Below are 14,069 nucleotides of genomic sequence, written 5' to 3'. Positions count from 1 at the left end.
GGATAATATTTTAGTTGTCTAATACTACTATAACATCTAATTATACTCTCTTTACTTGTACATAAAATTTTTAAAATTCTGTGACCTATGAGAAATAATATTTCTTTTGCTTTTTCTTTCACAGATGGCAGCAAACTTGCATTCCATTGATTGAAAACAGCATTGTAAGTAACTCTTTTTGTCTCCCCTGATGAATTAGGCGTCACAATTTATTTTTCTAAATCTACTAAAATCTTATGGATAATACTGACTTCTTCCTTGAAAAGTGGTGAACAATTAATACTCTGTGAGAGCCTGTGAGACATCTGGCATGTGACTACAGATATAATTCCCAAGCCAAATTTCTTTTGCCATCGGCAAGAATAGTTTATGTAAGGCTTAGGCCACCAGGTCAAGAAATATGAATGCAGAAGCATGCTAAACATACCACCTGACATCAGGCTTTTCCTGGAATATGGTTGATCTGCAGAGTGCACACCAGAATGAATACTGGAGTGCAAAACTGGGGCACAGCAGCATATACAGTCTGTCTCCTGACTTCCTGATTTTCTGACCGTGCATCTAGGATTTTATTCATATATGTGTAGAAGTGAAACTAAATACAATCATAAGGATAAGACTGATTTGATGATTTACTGTTTTTATTTGATTCAGATAATGCATTCAGATTTCATTATATATATATGTGCATCGAAGCCTAACATACAGTAAGATAATTTGTTCAATGATACTAAAAAAAAATCTCTGCTAAACAGTCTACTTTGCACTACTATTCAAACTATTCACACTACTCTTCTAAATACATTAACAAAATGTATTCCATTTGGAACATGTCAAGTAAATGGGTAACACTTTTTCTAGCATGTCTAGCTGTCATTAATTTAGTTAGTATTCATTGTAATTACACTCATCATAATGAATTCATTTAGTATTAATGTGAATATTATACAATGTTTTAGACAATCCATTATAATTCAGCAATAATTAATGTACATATTAAATGAAGTGTTACTACTTAGTGCTATGATAAAGCCATGTTGTTTCATTTGAAAATCTTTAGAGGAGGTTGCATTTAATCTCATTGGTATTCCAATTGTTGCCAGGAGATATTCTTCAATGGCAAAGGGCAATTCTCCTTGGGAGACTTGTTAACTTTTCAGTGAGATTCCATGTTTGCACTTGTCTGCTGATTCACTTATAAGATAGTGGCATTTAAAGCAAGATACTTCATGGACATGATAAGGCAAAAAACTCATTGAACTACCCTAACAGAATGACAAATTTCTGATCTTTCAGACAGTATCCAATCAAAGATGCCAGAGTGTATAAGTGACATCCTGTACCACTTACATTTTATGATTCCTCTTCCCTCCTGCCCTCGAAGAGCAATCCAAAACTGAGAAGCAAGTATTTTAAATGTACCACACATCAACAAGATTAGGTGCCTCAAAGGCATCCATGCCCACTTCAGGCAGCTGCCTAAAAGTAATGAAATGTGGAAACAGCAAAAGAATAATGCCCATATTGGATTAGGGTAAGAATTGTCTGGACAGCATTCTGTCTTTGGGCAGTGATTGTAAATTTATGCCCAGGGAAGGGTAAGAACTAGAAGTTCTTACTTCTAGTTAGATTCCTCAACCTCCAGCAGTTTTAGCTGTTGAAGTTTCATCACATGTGTATGGTTTATAAAGATCAAAAATTTGTTGTATTTTGGTTCCCTGAATATATTCCCACAAACCTATTTAAGTCTTAGAACAAGTATGATGTGCATGGGTCTACTTCCTTGTTAATTTCATGCATAAAGAACTTTATGAGTGTGATTTCTTCTATCTTAATTTGAATCTACATTGCATCGGATTTGATTGAGCTGTAGACAATCCATTCCCTTTATGCCACCAGTGATTTGTGAGCCTCATCTATATCCTTCTGTGGAGATGGCCTTTTCAAGAGAAGTATCCTGCTCTGTATAGAAGCTGTTCATCTTTCTTGCCCTGTTTTGGGTTTTGCATGCTACTCATCACTTTCAAAGTGTGAGAAGTTCTTAGGTTTATATTATTTCAAAATCATTCCTTCAGCTTTTCTTTCTTAGTTTCTTACTGAATACCAATATTGAATGGTTATGCAACTATGGGTCATTTCTCCATGGTGACTGTCAACTCCAGGCCCACTATGTTACATTTCCCACCTTCCCTCACCCTCTCTTGTGTATCACTTTACATTTATTTGCAGGGCATTTATTCTGCCAGTGTTTTGCCTTGTCACTCAGGCTTGCTTGTGAGTACAGAATTTCTGGAATTCTGTGCTGTCTGTTCTTGTCCTGGCTAACCTAAATAACTCCAATCAGGAACATTTTTCAACAACCCTCATCCCTTTTCCCAGATTATTTCTGAATGTTGAACAGCACAGGCCTCAGAAAAACTTTTTTTAAAAAGTCCAGCAGCAATGTCTCACGATTTCAGAAACTGGATCTTTCCTCTCTACTACTTTGCTTTTAAAGTCTGTTATACATGGCTGCCTTCTCATCTGCTTACTTTTTATAATAGCCTTTGTTGAAAAACTCTAAGAAAAACCTTCTGCATATCCAAGGTAGACTCCTACTGAGCAACTCCAGGCAACCAAATCACTCACATTCATGTGTCTGTTGAATGAGAAAAAGTGCTTCAGTAGGTCTATAAATGAATAATTTCCTTTACAAAAGCCACTTTCGCTTGTCCAAAATATAGCATATTTATCAAATGTCTAATTTGAGTTTTTTCTTATACTTTATACTGACTTGACCAATATGGACTTCAGTATATTTAGGTCTGACAAAAGACGCTTTTCTTTATATCTGCTTTTTTAACTTTACATTACATTTTATTTTTATTGCAGTTACATCTTACAGTTCTCAGTACCTTTGCAATTCTAACATTGCATTAGATGTGAGAGATAAATTAACCCTCGCTAGTCAATAAGATGTATCATTTATTAATTTCTTATAACTATTTAGTGAATACTATGTATCTAATAATTTGTTACTATTCACTTTCTCATCACTTCCTTTCTCCAAGCTGATGTTCCCACTGAGAGTTATTAGGATACATTATTACACAGCAAGCAATCTTTGCTTGTAGTTTTACAAAATATGTCAATGTCATGCTAATTAATAGGATTTCAGCTTATCTATGAACTTCTGACTTTGCTTCTGCTGATATGTTTGACCTTGGGCTTAACCTATGCATATGTTTATTTTTCTCCTTCCTGTTAAATTTTACAGATCACACCTAGGCTGGGTATTCTTAATTATTATTTCACACTAAAAGGAATTAAATTTTGCAATAAATAAAACAAATGTTAATAGTTATGAAATAGTTGCCCCTATGAGAGAGAAAATTAGAAATTGTTTGGAACCACCCTAGATCTTTAAAAAAAGTTCAGAATAAAAAAAAGATATTAAAACAAATGGTTCTGTAAACAACCTTTTTTTTCAATTGATGCATTAATAAGGAATTCAATCTCTTTAGTTTAAGTAGACCAGCACAGTCATTGAAAGCACTGCCACTTGTTGAACTCAGCAATTGTTACCTGTTGTCCTAGTTTAGGGCAAATTTGGGGAAAACCCTCTGAAAGGAGCCCCCAGGAAATAAACCCCCACGGCCCCTCCCCACCCACCTGGTTCAGGGAAAAATTTCCTCTGAGAGAGAAGTGGAAAAGAACCTGTTTATTCAACGAACAAAACACTCCCCAGCACCAAAACAATTAACAACACCAGATGACAACAAAACTCTTTCACCACTCTGAAGAGATGAACAAATCCAGAGAGTCTTTCCTGGGAGTGGTCTTCCAGGTCTGGACGCTGGGGATTGCTCTCCAGCACTGGGGATGGCTGCTGCAGATCACCAAATGCAGGCTCCTGGTGTTCCTTGGTGTTTCCCAGATGTCCAGAGCAGGTTGGATGGTATTCAGGAAGAGGAAAGGAAAAAGCAACAGTCCAGGGAAAGAATTGGACTGCTTAGCTAACCTAACTAGGAAGCAAAGGCAAAAGCAGAAGCAAGCAAAGCAAGAAAGCAGGCAAAGCAAGCAAGCCAAGCAAGCAAGCAAGCAAAGCAAAAGCCAGCCAGCCAGCCCTAGCCTTTTCTAGACAGCAGACCATGGCGGGAGGTGAACCAGATGATAACAAGGCAAAACAAACCTTCACTTTCAGAGTCAGTTCTGAAAGCACAGAACATAGTATCAAACATAAACAGAACACACGATTGGAGATACAAACACCATAACGTCACCCTAGGACACCTGTGAAGTGTTAATGAAATTTTTTGTCCTGTTTTTGTGTGGCAATATCTTCTGTCTTTGCAGTGTTGAAGTATCCTTCTCCCTTTCTCAGGCAAAATCCATTCACCCAGTAGCTATCTTTCTGCTTCTGTATAAAGGAGGCTGCAGCATTAAAATTTAAGTAGTTCAAATCAGGTCTAATTATGCTTAGATACATAATGTTTAAGTTAGCATGTGTAAGGCTTAGTTTACTCAGGTAAACCAGATAGGGCTTTTCTCAGGCCTGCTTTTGCTGTTGTTGAAATCTTCCAGGTTTCAGTGTCCTCAAGCCCGTTTCTGTTTAGATATGACCTTAGACCTCCTCTATGGAAGTCTACTAATTCTTTCTTACAGGCTAATGATACTTAGTTAAAAGTAGTCTTGTCTACCTTATCATTACTTCATAACATTCCATTACAATATTTCTTTTTTCATTAATTTTGATCCAAAGTATTTAGCTCCAGTTACTATTTGGGACTTAAGACTCCGTTTGCAGACATACCAAACTCCAATGGTTGAAATGAAAGGGAAGTGTTGGCTCAAAACTGTTGTAGAGATACCATTACTAACACAGTGACCTGGTCAATGTTTTCTAAAATGTTTAAACCTTTCATTCTGGTTTTGCTAAATAGATGGGACACTATTTAAAATACTATTTTGTTTTTTCTTGTAGAGATGAATTCTGTTTCTGACTATCTTGAGAAGTGGCAAAAAAATTTAAAAGTTTCAATGACAAAATCAACAGCATTTGAATTTCTTTTTTGAAAAACAGCCTGTGTTTAGGAACAATTTAATATATTTCACACATACTTTGGGGCATTCTCTATGTGGTCTGTATGAATGCTTATTTGGTGGCACAAATAGAAGTGCAATTTAGGTTCACTCCTATGTTTCTGGTATGGACTAGCTGAGATACATAATAAGAAGGCTTTTCTTTATAATCTGGTATGTTAAATTATATTTTTCAGGAAATAATGCTCTCTTTTTCCTTTTTTTTAAGAGATACATGGTATTTTCTCATCTTGTTTCTGTACATTTGCAGATTGGATGTCACTCTAGCATTTGTTCAATTGGTTCATTATTCAACTTCTGCAACCTTCTAAGGTCTTTGTTCGTATTCAGTTTTTCTTTTCATGACCTACACTGATTTCCCTTTCTAAGTACCTTGATGGTGGCTCTTCTGGAGCTGTCCTTGGGGGAAATGGGATTAATTCAGTGGAGACTGGTGTCTCAGTGGTAGATTCTGGTTTTTCTTTTACAAAAGAAAGATGGAGAAATGCCTATGAGTGAATGCTCATGAAGAATTTTCACATGGAAATATATGAATTCAGCTCTTAATCCAAACAAAATATCTTTAAACTGTGGTAGTCCTGAATCAATTTAATTTAAAGAAATTATAAGGAACCAAATTCTGACTGGGATCCCAGCAAGGAGGATCAGATTGCAAGTTGCATGTTGAGTGCCCAGTGCTTGAGCATTCTTAGGGATTGTGTCCTACTGCTTTCACTTAAGCTTTGCTTTTCAAGATTAGAACCTATCTCAGTAAAGGAATTAAAAAATAAGTGCCTAGAGACACAAATTCTAAGAGATATGCAGTATTCCACACTTCAGCCCAGAGCCCTTTTCTGTAGTATTGTTTAAGCTCTCAGAAAAATAGTATTTACAATGAGAACCTTTAACACCCTTTCACCATGTTTGCTGGCAGGCACTGATTTAATGCTAATGTGACAGCTAAGATTTTAGTGAGAAACTCTTTTATTTCTCTAAGAGAAGTGTTACACATTCTGAAAACCAGACAGATTTTTCTGGCCAGTGTCTCCTCACATTTGTGCCAGTAGGGATTTACTGACTACCCAAATTATCTTTCACAGGATACCACATGTCTATCTTATACAGAAATGTTTATCATCCTTTTTGACATTTGTCTAAATAGTCATACTTTTTAAAGAAATAACACAGACTTTGTTGTTGTTACTAAGTGGCTATGTAATGTTCCCCCAAAAAACTGCCAGACATATAATGCAAGACATCTATTTAGGATCAGCTTGCATTCTAGTAAATAAAATTATATTTCTTACAAAATACGTTCACAATTGGCAGTAGACACTTCTTGGGAAAAAAGAAAAAATAAGAAGTGAAAGTACAATATTATAATCTCAATAACATTTATAATGCTGATATAGATATATTGCTGATATGTTACAGTAAGCTCTTTTGTATTTCAACAGCTGGATGGAAAGTGTTAGGTTGTTCTTTGTTGTTTGTTTTTTTCTAGTAAGGCCTATTTCTGTATCTATACATATAAACTATGTTGTTTAAACATAACTGTGGTCAGACAGAAATTGTTCATCCTAATAGAGATTTTCAGGTCTGAAACTTTAATCCTTTTAACTTATATGTAGTTTTGTATTTCTGAAATGCATAATTGCACTTCTTTTATTCATTTTCCATTTCTTTAACCCATGTTGTAGTAGTTTCATGTACTGATAATTGTATTAAAGGAAATCTTGATGTAGAATCTGAGTGGAAGAAAGTTGAAAAAGAAAAAGAAATATAGTTCAACTATATTCCTGACTTTATTGAACAAGAAATGTAGCTTTACTTCTTGGTTTGTGTGTTCCAAAGGTCACGTATTTGGGTCAAAGCAGAATGTACTAGTAGTAATTTCTGGGGATTGGGGGGAAAATTCTAAAACTTTCTCTATTTTCCCCACTAGCCTCTAAATGTCTTAATTGAGTAGAGTGAATGTCTGAACCTCTTTTATTGTACATCCACCAATTATATGAATGTGTTTCTATTAAAATTGATCAGTTCATTCCCATATTTAGATGTCAACCAGAAGTCAGTTATAGGGCCACTGACTGGAAGTATATGGAGCACTAGTGGAGGATAGTTAAATATCCTTTTATATTTACAGGTAGAGCAATTTATTATTATGAATTAGAATCCATATATTTTTCCAAAGTTCTTGAACCTATAAGAGATGCAGATTAAATTTCCTGTTTGAATGAAAACTGATGTTTTATTTCACCTTAAAATGACTTTTCAGTTTGGCAGTGGCTTGTGCATAATTCTATTTTATAGTTTTGCAGTGTTACATTTTTCAGAAACAGTAAATAATTTTCTGTTTTACTATTTGCGTCAGAGTAGACCGATTATTCCTACTGTTTTCACCAATATCATGTATATTACATCTTTTAATTCCTCAGTGCAGTGTCTGTAGTCAGTTATCTTGAAAAGCGAGATAAAGTGCTCTTATCTGTGATAACAATCAAAACCACCATGTTTCCTGTGTTTATCAACTGCCAATTTTTCTATTTTGAAATTGTGAGAATTGTCCATTGAGCTAAATGTTTTTTATAGCGGTGATGGTGGAAGTTATCCACTGATCTGGGAGTAGCTATAGTTCTTTCCTGTTTTTTTCCATTATGTTTCTCACCAGGAGAGACAGTGAGAGAAAATATTTCATTGGTCTCAAAATCCCCCATCATTAAACTCTTACAACAGTACTCAACAAATTCTCCCATTACAAAGTTATTACAACACTACTAATTCAGGCCCCAGATCATTATGAAACTGTTACTTTTACCTTGATGAGATAATATATCCTGAGCTATGCATACAGAAAAATTCCTATTACACCTTGCTTGCATTCTCTGAAAGGTATTTTTTTACACTTATGTTTAGCTTATCTAGTATTGTGATTTGGAAATGAAAAGATCTACCAGAATTTTTAACCTTTGAAAAAAATTAAGTGACTACAAATATAACCTAGAAAATAACAGCTCCTTCATCAGGTTAGCAGTGTTCATACTTGCTTATTGTTTTATGTTTCAAGTGATGCTTTTGCATCTGAAACTATTAGGATTCAGCTAAAACAGATACTTCAGAGGTGTCAAATGCATGAGATGTTACTCTGCCACTCCTTGCTTAATGCATAGTTGTGTGTTCAAGCATAGCTGTCATTTAGGAGTACTGTGGAGTGGAGTCTACCCTGTGGAAACACTTGAAAATGTAAAACTACCCAGAGGTTTAAAGCTTGCAGCAGTTATCAGTCTTCAAAGCAGCCTTTGCCTCAGACTAGGGTATAAAACAAGTGGCTGGCAGTACAGTATTGTTTTGATTTGAATCCTTTAGCTTTAGTTCATTTTTTTTTCTTTCATGTGTTAAGTAGAGGTATGTATGAAAGTTTTGCAGTAGAAAGAAAATAGCATCAAAAACCCTTCTTGCAGTCAACTTTGCAAGCCTCTCAGAAAACTCATTTCTGATGGACATCATCTTTTCATGCTTCCATTGTTGAGACTGCTTTAAACAACAGTTTCATTTATATCCTAGCAAAATTTGACACAGATTCACAATATAATTCAATTAGACCCAGAAGTTCAGTAGCCAAGCTAAGTCTGTTTTCAGAACTATTGAAGGAAAAGTAAAAAATTTCAAAGAATGATTACTGGCTTTATAATTTTTTTTCTTTTTCTGGAGACAAAAACCCACAAAGCTCTTTCCAGTTGGCTTTGTATTTACAATAGTTCAAATAGGTTTTTTTACTGAAACATATCTGCCAAGGACAAACTGAACATATCTTAAGAAACAGATACATATATATGCAGTTAACAAATTGAAATAGCTTCTTCCATTTCCTGTATTGCCCTCTAAGCCAGATGTAAGGAGATAAAATGAAAATTGATGAAATTTCATGATCATCACTGAAATATGTCCTTTTCTTCTGAGAGGCAGAAAGTAAACAACTTGGATTAACAGATGAGGGAGCTTCTGTTATATGTTATTAATACTATTCTTTTGAATCATTAAAATGGGAGAGTACTAAAGCAATAACTGACAACATAATCAAAGTAAAGTTCCCTGCTTTCTAAAATTTGACAAATTCAGTGTAATTTCTTTTATAATACAGTTACATTAAAACTTATGCAAAATATGTGGATAATAAGTCTGATGGAGAAAGAGCTGCTTTCTGCACACTTCTTCCCTTTTTTGATGATTCTAGATTCTCTTCACACTTCTCCTTAGCAATGGTAATAGAATATAAATACAATGGGAAACATTTCTTACTATGTTAAATACATATATAGTGGACTTTAGATCTAAGTTACTTTAGCCTCAGGGAGCAATTAACCTGTTTCATCTTACTCTTGATAAGTAAAGCTACTAGTGATGAAAGGATGTGAAAAAAAAAAAAAAAAAGAGCTCAGAGGATGACTTTCTATCCAGTGTTTTTTTTTTATAGAAAATATCAAACTATTGTCTGAAATTTTTTTCCTGCATCTTTCTAAAGATAAATTACTATACCACAAATTGTTGTAAACTATGCCTAGAGATAACTAATTTGTAAAAATTCCTTAAATGTTGACAGTTCCAAAAAAAAATTTTAATTGAATATTCTTTACAGTGACAAAAACTTGGTTCAAATGTTTCTGCTCTGCTGTAGTAACTAAGATGTAATAATGCACATTTCTGAGTGTACACCTACACAGAGAGTTCATTTTTAATGTTTATTTTGTCTGTTCTCATTTTCCTGCAAGGGTTTACTTGCATTAATTTAACCCAATATATATCAAACCACATTTTTATTTAATGCCTAGTTAATTGTGAAGACACCATGACTTCAATATTATGCTTTAAAGCTAACTCTAGTGAACTGTGATTAAAATTATAGGTTATTAGTTATAATCTGGGAAAATAAGCACTTATTCTATATTATGCTGCTTTTACTGCAATGGATTGTTTAGGAATGAGTGCCAGTGTTATTATATTTGTTTACAATTTACATGCACAAACCATGTAGGTAAAAGGGAAAATACCAATACCTCTTATCATCTCACATATATGTTTAAGTTTCAATAGAAAGACTGTAGGGAGGTGATGAATTTTTTACATAAAACTTTAATTGCATGTAAATCTACTTGAGCATCTGCTTTAAGAAATTTGCAGGCTACATGCTAGAACAATTACTAGGGCCATCTAATCCTATATATTCATGTTGTTATAGAGTTATCTCTACAAAGCCTATCACTGCCTATCAGTGATCTGAAAGTGTGATGCTCAGCAGGTTTTATTTGACCTTGGTTTTCATTTCCACATTTTTATCTCACGTCCTTTCTTTGTCTTTGTCTTTGCTAGTAAAGGTCATTTGCAACAAATCGTTCCTGAGAGCAGTAGCAAATTAATTTTGTAAAGCATTGTCAGCACCAGTGCAAGTCTCTGCCATTGCCAAACTTTGCAGAGTTGCTAGCAGTTCATCATTTCTGATCTAGATAACATCCAAATTTCTACAAAATACATTCCCTAGTTTACATTCTTCTTCATGCTTCACTCTTTTGTCTAATACATCAACAATTTTTTTAGTTTTGATCAATTAATTTACACTCCAAATAAAAACTTAGTAATCTGCATAAATCTAGATGCTTGTAAATTGATCACTATCAGTTCCTGATTCAGATGTGTTAGAGCATAACCAAAGAACAGAACCAAAATTTGTGAAGGGTATGAGGCACAAGTGTAAGGGAAAGTGGCTGAGGGAGCTGTAATTGTTTAGCTCAGTGGAGACCTTATCACTCTCTGCAGCTACCTGAAAAAAGGTTATAGTGAGGTAGGAGTTGGTCTCATCTCCCAGGTAACAAGGGATTGGACAAGAAATGTCCTCAAGTTGCCCCATGAGAAGTTTAGATTGGTACTAGGAAAAGCTTTTTCACCAAAACAATTTTCAGCCATTGAAATGGGCTGCCCGGGGAAGTGGCAGAGTCACCATCCCTAGAGGTATGTAAAAGATGGGTAGATGGGCTGCCTAGAGATATGGTTTAGTTATTAGCTTGGCAGGACTGTGTTAATGCTTAGATTTGGTGATTTTAGAGGTCTTTTCCAACTGAAATGATTCTATGAATTGTTCATCATATGTATTATCATAGTACAGGTTTTTTGGGTTCTGTTTTGATAGAGTGGAAACCAGCTCCACTGAGACATTTTCAGTAAAATGTAAGATATAAACTGAAAAATTTACAGGTCTGACGGAAAAGGGGGATAGTTTAAATATACTCAGTTGCTTCAAAAAAATGCTTCAATTAAACAATTGTTACAAATAGTGATAGCATCTATTCTAGGTAGGGGTTAGCGCTCTTAAGGCTTAGTGCTTATATTCCCTTTTACTTAAAACCAAACCTATGAGCCTAGTTCTGCGAAAAGTGTGTCTTTCTAGGGCACTCTTTAAAGACCTCCTGTCCAAATGCTCTTGCTTCTGACGAGATTTTGGTGAAGCTGAGGTTGAAATCCATCATTTTTTTACAGCAGTAATTCTGGGCCAGCAGAAGAGCCATATTGTCTTTAGGACATTAGAGGAATCCTTTTCAGAGGGAGACCATATTAAAAATTTGTTGTCTCTACCACCGTGTGATTATGTGGCACTGGTGTGTTAACTTCAAGTCCAGTCCAGAGCACAAGAATATGGTTAACCCAGTTCATGCTACTACATGCTTCTGTTGTAAGTACTACTTAAAGAAAATTGATAAGTGAATGCAAGTAGCAATTTAGAAAACAACTACTATGAAAAAGAAGTAAAATCATGGCTCCATTAAAGTAAACAGTGTAACTCCCACTAATTTTATCCCAAAGACTGAGCTGCTTGTGAACAGCACTGGTTTATACTGTCTCAGAATACAGTTTCCTTATAGCTCCTTGTGTTGCTGCCATTATTAGAAAAGGTGAAGCTTTTCTGTAACACTATTTTTTTTCATATATGTTGTAGTAGTTTTGCTTAAATATACTGAATAGTAAGTAGTTTATTTTCTTTATTTTCAGATATTGCCAATAGTCTGAAGGAAAAGTATTACCACAACAACTGTATTCAGTTCACTTATTCTTTATGAATTCAATTGGAATTAATTGAGTCTCAGGGTATTGCTTTTATTTCATCCCTTTACTAAAAAAAATATAACATGACAGATTTGTAAAAGTTTTCTCCCAATATTTAGCTTTATCAGTATTAAGAATTGTTTTAAAACTAGGGAAACTTTTTTCCTAGTATACAGTATACACAGTTATAGATTTTCAGATAAAATGTTCCAGATAGAACTCTCCCTCCTTGATAGAGGATCAGTTGTAATGTCAGCTGCAGTGTTCCAAACTCCAACAGGAGATTGACAAAAAAATTTCTGTCTTCAAAAAATGTCATTGCAGTATAGATGTGTCTGTCCATGTGTGCACGTGTGCATGTGTGACAGTCAGTGCTGCTGACTCATTGAAATGCATTTAGAACTGTCAATTTTGCTTTGTTACAAAAGCTGTTCTCCTTAGCCTCCTGTGCTTTGCCTAGCATAGTTATTTATCTGCCTAGTTATTTATTCATGTCCCCAAATTCCAAATCAGCCTAGTCTGCTCCACCTCCACATGACTTCTGCCCTTACCCAGCTCAGGTACTCAGCCTACCATCAGCGTTCATGTCAGCCTCAAGTATGTCTAAATTCCCCCTCCCTTCTGTCACTGCCAGCTTTTTCTGTGGCCAGAGTGCTGCACCAGCCTGTCACCTGAGTTGTCACCCTTCCTTTTCCATTTGTTGTCTCTTCATGTGCAAAAAGCCTGGGAGGAAGCTGAGATGCTGGTCCAGTAAAAAAACATAAAGAGAATGGCCTATACTAAACTAGCAGGTTTCACAGCTGACAAGGACAAAGCCACACCGGACCAAGGTGTGGAGAAGTCTGACCAAGGACAAAGCCACACCTGCTTTCTGCTCTGGCTAAGATGACAGCTGAATAGCTGGACAGAAAACTTATTCTCAGACAGGTCTAAAATACATTAGATTACCTTAGCTTTCTTTCTGACACACTAAAATATTGTAATTTGTTAAAAGAAAATTAGGGTGTCTTCATGGAAGATGTTTTTTCTACTGACATGAATTAATAGGTCAGCTGTGAAGAGCAGAGATTTTGCCAAGAAATACTCAAAAATTTCCAGCTTCCATTTTAATTTAAATATTTACTACCTAAAGCCACTTTTAATTAATCTGCATGTTCAAAACATCCTTAATGCTTCCCAGTGTGTAGCTTCTGAATTAAATCTATCAAAATATGTTCTTTATGTTGTTGGTACATTAAATTCTTAAAATGCACGATCAACAATATCAGAAATGCGCTGTGTTGTGGTAAAAAGGCTCAGTATGTAATAAAAATCACAACACTTTCACAGGAGCTGCAGGAAAAAGAGAGAGCTGTCTGCAACTCTACTTTATAATTTCCAAGCAGGATATAAACTTAAGTCCTGCAGAGTTGTTAAATCTCACTTACCTTCGTTATTATAGGGTATTAGAATAGTAGATGGCTCTACCTTCAGATATCCCCTGCAGGAAAATTCTTCTATTTCCTCTAAAAACTAAATACTTTGAAATTACAGGAAAATAATTCATATTAAGATAGAACTTGTTTTTATTGTACCCTAATATAATATATGGTTTAGGTTGCTAGAGCATTTTAAGTTGCTAAAGCATTTGCAGTCATTTGCAGACACTGCTGGTTTGTGCTTGTCGTCTTAGATGGACTGGTTTTTTGCTGCCCCTGTATAAAAACAGTGAACATACAGAGAAGTCAGTAGGGAATACAGACAAATTCTGACTCAGTAACAAATCCTTGCTTTTTTACCTCTTGGAGTAAAGCATTGCATAATAAAGTTTGTTTTAGACTTCTGCCTTTTACTGTAGTATAAGTGACAATAGGAAAAAAACAGGAGGAATCCTTAAAGAAATGTCAAACAAAATGTAAAAATGAACTAGCAGCACT

General features: G+C 35.0%; 1 protein-coding gene across 39 annotated transcripts in view; it reads left to right on the top strand.

Moving 5' to 3' along the window:
- Positions 1-14,069, top strand: part of TENM3 (teneurin transmembrane protein 3) — a 1,292,556-nt gene that overhangs the window by 438,317 nt on the left and 840,170 nt on the right. For all 39 annotated transcript variants that reach the window (XM_072927763.1, XM_072927759.1, XM_072927755.1 and 36 more), the window contains one exon: positions 125-164. The gene's annotated coding sequence lies outside the window, so the exon portion shown is untranslated. The remainder of the gene's footprint in view (positions 1-124; positions 165-14,069) is intronic.

The sequence above is a fragment of the Taeniopygia guttata genome, chromosome 4 (assembly GCF_048771995.1).
Source record: "Taeniopygia guttata chromosome 4, bTaeGut7.mat, whole genome shotgun sequence".
In the NCBI taxonomy this organism is placed as follows: domain Eukaryota; kingdom Metazoa; phylum Chordata; class Aves; order Passeriformes; family Estrildidae; genus Taeniopygia; species Taeniopygia guttata.
Note: the sequence above shows the minus strand (reverse complement) of the source record. Positions and strands in the feature narration are given on the sequence as shown.